At 34.2% G+C, this 7,582-nt stretch overlaps 1 long non-coding RNA gene across 1 annotated transcript; it reads left to right on the plus strand.

Annotated features, from left to right (window-relative positions):
- Window positions 1–1,197: 1,197 nt before the first annotated feature.
- On the plus strand, window positions 1,198–6,669 carry LOC143079770 (uncharacterized). The gene is made up of 2 exons (XR_012979478.1): window positions 1,198–1,731; window positions 5,103–6,669. It is a non-coding gene; the product is annotated as an uncharacterized LOC143079770 (long non-coding RNA).
- The last annotated feature ends 913 nt before the right edge of the window (window positions 6,670–7,582 follow it).

Genomic DNA, 7,582 nt, shown 5'->3' on the forward strand with positions numbered 1-7,582 from the left:
GACATTTTTGATCGCTGTTGTGTGACAGTTTTGATCGTTTTACACGGAGCTCCACCATTCTAAGGAAAACGTTTGGATGCATATACCTTTCTTATTATTTTATTGGTTCATATTTATATATAGAATGTTTTAGCTATCAAAACTTGAAGCAGAAACGTTATATAGCAACATAAGAGTTCGTCAAAGTTTCCATCAAACAACTTGTTATTTTGCAAATGTCGAGCACCGCTTGACAGTCTCCCGAATGACCAAATTAGTAGAAAACCGTACAGTTCCGTTCCCACACTGTGTTCTTGCGTTTGTTTGTTACGAAAGAGGAAGATAATTTTAGTGCCGTATACAGATGTATTATTAAGTATAAGATTTATTTATTTTTTATCGCACAATGTGGGTATACTTTTTCCTGTAATTTTGAACATTTTTAATACAAAAGACTCTCTACTACTGGTGTAACCTCGATCTGTAGTGTAGCAGCATGTGCTGTTCATTTTTAATTTCGCCACTTTTACAGATTTCAGGCACAAATTCTTTGATCTCTGGGCATGTTTAATATCTTCCTCTTTCAATGGCACGGTTATGAGCACTAACTCTTAATTTACATAATGATGATCGATCTGATCTATTCTTTAAAGCATCAACATAACCTGCCCGTTCACCGTCATTTTGTAAACACTCTGGAAAAATGTTAATTTTGGAGATGCTGAAATATTTGCATGTTGTTCCTGAAAACCCTGGTTAATTAGCCTTTGTTTTATAAAACCAAACAGGGGTTTAATAGTAAGGTTATCATTTGACAAATAAGATAAATCCAAGTTTTGAATAATAATATTTAACCTTTTAACCCATGGGTCAGTTGCTTTTTTTTTGTAGCATTATATAAGTTGGTGAACTAAACTTCCTTCTGAAGTGATTATATAGTCCCAGAATTTAATGCTAGATAACATTATCCTATTTTTCAATGGCAGTCTTGCAAGTTCGGAACGACATGCATCATTCGAGGCCTTACAGTGTACTCCCAAGATTTCTTTAAAGGGGTACTATAGCTGTCAAATTCATGATCACCGATTTGACTAAAACTCTCATATTTGATTTATAACAATGTAAAACATTTATCCAAACTATCAAAAGTCTAAAATAAACAGTTTACAGAGCATGGGGTAGATAATATATAGGAAAAATTCGTTTCGTGATAAGGGATTCAGTGAATACCGACTTTGATGTAAAATGGTACTTCCTACTCCATTCTATTTGCAACGTTTATAATCTGGTATTTAGCTAAACCATTAGATAAATGATGTAAGCGGCATACGCAGTTATAAATAAATGATATAAGCAGCCGCATGGCGCAATTTTTGCATTCTGACAATTTAACATAAAAAATGTCAAGAAAAAGCAGTCGAGCAACAGCAGGCAATCGTCTAGATACTGTCATAGCATCGTTGAAGGCCCCGTCTATTGCAGAAAGGGTAATTTCTAGCCCATTGATTGAGGCAGGTTCAGTCGCCAGTGGCGGTGGGTCGCCACCGGTAAAAGAGCATGGTCCAGAAAAGGCTATGGCCAAAATGTTAAACGACCTACAGTCAAAATACGATTCCCTTGAATATGAAATTGAACGTCTGAGACTGGAAAAATCAATGAGTAAACGTACTATTACCTCGCCATCTTCTGATGTGGTAGATCAAGTCCAAGAACATATAAATCAGTTACAACTTCAAAACTCAGGTGTAAGAGGTAAGAAAGTCCGTAAGATAACAGACTTTGTTTGGCCAAACCCCCTAGACTTCTTAGAGAGCAGACACGTTATTGACATAGGCAATGGAAACCAAATTCGTACGGATGGGTTAACAAAGAAATTGACACTAGGTCAGGTCTCCATTGAACAATATGGTTATGCTAGTATTGAGATCATGAATGATATGCTTCGTAGTGGGGATTTATTACACGGGGAATTGCCAGACTATCTGTGTTACATACAATCTATTTTTCGGTTAGCAGCTAACAATGTTTGGGCTAGTGTTTTACTTTATGATATGGAGTACAGGGACCGCCAGGCACTTGAAAAATTCAAATGGGGTACTTATATATCTAATCTAAGGGAATTTCATCTTGTTCAGAAACCAGATAGTGCTACAGCAAAGGCTATTCAAGAGATCCAGAATGTGTCGCGTAGTGCAAACAATGCTAATTATAAGGATCAAAATTCAGGCTTTAATAGTTACAACAAAAAGGGGAAAGGACCCTTTCTTCCTGATGGTCGCACTATTTGTAGGCGTTTTAACACAGGTGATTGTTATCGAAAGGACTGTAAATTGGCACATCACTGTGCAATATGTTATGCAAAAAATCACAATGCTTCTCAGCACTCAACTTCATTTCAATTTCGTCAATCACACAGTGTTTCCACACAGCAGTCATCTCAACCAGAATTCAATATGCATGGTTCAAAAAACGAAGGAACTACGGGTCGTTAGACCCCCACACATGGACAGAATTACTGCCAACATCAGATTTTGATTACAATTTTATTATTGATGGTGTAACTAATGGTTTTAATCTGATGAATAATTTGTTTCACTCTAATTTTGTATGTGATTTTAATGAACCTTTTATTTGTAAAAATTACAAGTCAGCGTTAGAAAATTCTGATAAGGTTGACCTGAAATTAAGGTCTGAATTTAAACTGGGTAATTATATTTTGTGCAATGAGATAGAGACTCCAAAACTTGTAAGTGCTCTTGGTGCAATACCAAAACCTAACGGTTCAGTAAGATTGATTCATGATGCAAGTTTACCAGAGGTTGGCGGTATAAACTATTATGCAAGTGATACATCATGTAAATATATGGACTTAAAAGATGCATGTAAAATTATTAAAGAAGGTGATTTCTTGGCAAAAGTAGATTTGTCAAATGCATATAGAAGTGTGAAAGTGCACGCTTCTAATTACCCTTATACTGGGTTGCACTGGAGATTTCAAGGTGATAATCAGGATACATTTTTCTATGACACTAAGTTACCTTTTGGAGCAGCTCAAAGCCCAAGCATTTTTCAGAGACTAAGTAGTGCTGTGTGTAGAATTATGAAATCAAAATATAATTTTTGTGTCATTGCATATTTAGATGATTTTTTAATTATAGAGTCTACATATGATAGATGCTCTGCTGCTCTAACTTGTTTGATTAAGCTATTGCGTAATTTAGGTTTTTACATAAATTGGAATAAAGTTGAAGGACCTTCACAGCGTTTAATATTTTTAGGTATTTTGATAGATACATGTAAGTTAACACTGAGTTTACCAGGTGATAAGTTAACAGAATTTTTTAATTTGTTATGTGATTTTAAAGGTAAACATAGGGCTAGTAAAAAACAAATAGAATCCCTTATTGGGAAGCTTAATTGGAGTTGCCAGGTTATAAAGGGGGGTCGCACTTTTCTTAGGCGTTTGCTAGACCTCAAGCATTCTTTGAAAGGAAGCCAACACAAAGTTATCTTGTCAGATGATTTTCAAAAAGACTTAAATTGGTGGATTCAATTTATACATGAATTTAATGGAACAGTGAATTTTATAAACAACAAACCAATAACCAACATTCAAACAGATGCGTGCAATTTTGGTGGAGGTGCATTCTTTAACAGTGATTACTTTTATATTAATTGGAAAATTGACATGCCAGCAGTTGCAGATTTTCATATCAACATTAAAGAGACAGTTACACTTATTTTGGCCCTTTTTCATTGGCACGAACAGCTACGAGACAAACATGTCATGGTATTTACAGATAATATGACAGCACGTTCTATAATAAACAAAGGCACATGCAAATCATCATATGTTATGAATTTATTGCGAAAACTTTTTTGGTTACAAGCGACTTTTAATTTCACTGTTCAAGCAATTTTTCTTCCTGGAAAATTTAATGTATTAGCAGACTGTGTTTCAAGCAAGGATCCGGAAATTTTTTCACCTAATTTCGGTCATTTTCATATAACTTAAAAGTTGGTGCCCCTTTTCAAAAACAGATTGTCAAAATCTCATTACTGCATGAGTATACTCCTACTCGTAGCATCAACGAACTTGTTTAACTGTTGCATCGCGTTTACTTCATGATTTATCCTACCATTTTCGTAAAATCGATCAAGAGCAATTAAGGGAAGGCAACAGTTTAAGAATAAAATGATTTTAATGACTCAAAATCGTAATTTTCTCAGTCATCGCTTACGTTTCTTTCGATTCTGAAGTCAAAATTCAAACCGGATGTAATGCGACAATACTAAAACGAACAATTCCGGACTTATTCCCGGGATTAGTTTTGTTTATCAAATTCACAAGAAAACATCGTTTTTTTTTTATATTTTACCTTTAATAGTGTAAGAATATTAATGAAAATAGTTGCACTTGCTTTATTTAGCAAGAAATCATTTTAAATTTACGATTTAGTGTCAAATCTGCGGAAGAGAATTTTAGGCATGCGTATCATAGTAAACAAAGCACGTGTGTTAGTAGTGAAAAAAATCTTTTTTCTACGTAAATTAAATCAAGTTTTAATTTAATTTTAAATCATAATTGACAATTGTCTTAGCTGAAAAGTAATTAAATAATGAAGACAGTTGGTATTGAATTTTAATTTCTTTATAATATTAGTTCGGAGCTTGTGATTAATAGCCAGGTGTGAATTAAAAACACAGGTAAAGAGATTAGCGATCATTAGCCAATAGCTCCCCGAGGCATTAATATAGCTATTAGGAGGGCCCTCAGGATTATAACACTTTACTGGAGTGGCAGTTTAATTACAATAAACTGGATAACAAAACAAAAATATGTTTAAAATGGCGATTTGAAACTCAATCTCAACGAAATGACCGAAATTATTTCTGTTGAAAAATAAAATTTGACCTAAATCCCAATAAATGATTTAGGACTTTTGAGTTTCCAAATCGGTCATGTCTGGCATATATGACCGTTTCCGGAAACTTTCAAGATTGCATGAAAAAGGACAATTATCTAAGTTGTGGAGTTTGAACTATATATACTCGTGTGGTTTTATACCATTTACTTTGAAGGAGCTTTGTTCTCATATGTCACCGGCCTTTGTATTTTACAGGTGGGGAAGAGCTTCGTGCAAGACTGTATAGTAGTGTGCAGAAATACAAAGCCTGTGGTTGGTCAGAAGGGACAAAGCGTACATACAGGACTCAATTGAATTGTTTTCATACCTTTTGCGAATTATTAGACTTGGCTTTAGTGCCCTTTTCAGCAGATAATGTGTGTTTATATATAGCATATTTAGTGGATGTGAAATCATTTAAATATTGTACAATTGTGAATTATTTGAATATTATTAAGCATTTACACAAAGCAAATGGACTAGAGGAGCCAATCTCCGGTAATTGGCAGATTCAGAAAGTTTTAAATGGAGTTCGTCGTTCTATAGGTGATGCACAGAAAGGTGCAGAATTAATGACACCTCGATTACTCTTAATAATAAAAGCTAATTTAGATTTGAATTCGCAAAATGATATTTGTATTTGGTCAGCTTGCTTAATGGGATTTTATGGATTATTACGTCCAGGAAATTTTTTGCATTCAGGAAAATATGTAGAACATAGAGATATCCAAATTTGTGATGTTCACTATCATAGAAATGGTTACGTTATTGAGCTTCAGTGGACGAAAACAGTACAATTTCGTGAACGAAAATTAAATATTGTGTTACCCTCTATAGTGGGGCATCCGTTGTGTCCAGCTTCAGCAATAAAGGAATTATTGCATTTTCATTTTAAACGTGGTGCAAAGGAAGACGCACCTTTATTGTGCAATTTATCATATCAGATGTTTATTTCACGCATTAATAGCATTTTAATTAGCAATGATATCAAACAGCATATAACAGGTCACTCTTTTCGACGGGGCGGTGCCACTTGGTGTTTGCGCATTGGGATGTCGGACAGTATGATAAAGGATATTGGAATGTGGAAAAGTGATGCATATTTACGGTACACAGAAGTGGACCTCAGCAGAAAATTTGACATTGTGCAATCTTTTGGTTCTAGCCTTCCGACCTAGCTAACTTGGCAACTCCCCCTTTTTTGGTTGGGCTGGGGATTGTCTACCCTTCATTGTACTGATTGCATTATTAATTGCATTTTCTTATTATTAAAATTTGGCCCATTACACAGCCTTATGTTTATTTACCATATATATACATATTGCCAAACTTGGAATCAAAATAAGGGATTCAGTGAATACCGACTTTGATGTAAAATGGTACTTCCTACTCCATTCTATTTGCAACGTTTATAATCTGGTATTTAGCTAAACCATTAGATAAATGATGTAAGCGGCATACGCAGTTATAAATAAATGATATAAGCAGCCGCATGGCGCAATTTTTGCATTCCCCACCCACCCATCCCAGTAGCATTATTGAATGGGTGTGGTTTAAGCATAGATTATATATATCACTTTTGCATTATATCAATTATAGGATACTACATGTATTATTATTTTCATTTTTCTATCTTTTGTGATTATTCATATATGTTTTAGCTTTCAGAATTGCATTCTGAATTGACTTTAAAGGAATATAAAGCATTTGGGGATTGTCTACCCTTCATTGTACTGATTGCATTATTAATTGCATTTTCTTATTATTAAAATTTGGCCCATTACACAGCCTTATGTTTATTTACCATATATATACATATTGCCAAACTTGGAATCAAATGTAATCATTAGTCCAGACGCCATCTAATTACCTATCGATTTGACCTCAGATGACCATATAAGCGATGTAAACATCTATACTATTAAACGAGAAGACCTCATTTTTGGTGTCGCTTCTCTTCTTTCCACAATACATTAATCAACACGACTCTGTGTCCTATATGTACAGTGCATAGTCGCATTTGTCAACCATTCATATGATTATTCAGATTGAGTTATTTTGGGAGAAAAACGAGAAAAAAAGCATCCGGATATTGTCCCGTCATTGGACGAAATTTTAAGTCAGATTATACTTCCGGTTTGCGTTTTTCTGTATACTTTGAACAAACAAATAGTACGAATAAAGTGTATTTTAATTCTGTTCAGAGTTTATTAAATGGAGAGGGTCTGTATACTATGTCAATTGACCACCATGGATCGATTACTAAACTAAGAATTGAAAGTAAATACACTTTATTTATATAGTAATATACAGATAAGCGCTAAAATTATTCATGTGAACTTTTGATACCTTTTCTGAAATTCTCCATTCATTAAATATTTTACAAAATTCATTGATAACAAAAAAAAAGAAAGATGTGGTATGATTGCCATGTTGAGACAACTCTCCACAAGAGACCAAAATGACACAGAAATTTACGACTATAGGTCACCGTACGGCCTTCAACAACGAGCAAAGCCCATACCGCATACTCAGCTTTAAAAGGCCCCGAAATGACGATGTAAAAAAATTCAAACGAGAAAACTAGCGGCCTTATTTATGTACAAAAAAAGGAACGAAAAACAAATATCTAACACACAATAAAACGACAACCACTGAACTACAGGCTCCTTACTTAAATTTTCATAACACACTAA

The sequence above is a fragment of the Mytilus galloprovincialis genome, chromosome 6 (genome assembly GCF_965363235.1).
Source record: "Mytilus galloprovincialis chromosome 6, xbMytGall1.hap1.1, whole genome shotgun sequence".
In the NCBI taxonomy this organism is placed as follows: domain Eukaryota; kingdom Metazoa; phylum Mollusca; class Bivalvia; order Mytilida; family Mytilidae; genus Mytilus; species Mytilus galloprovincialis.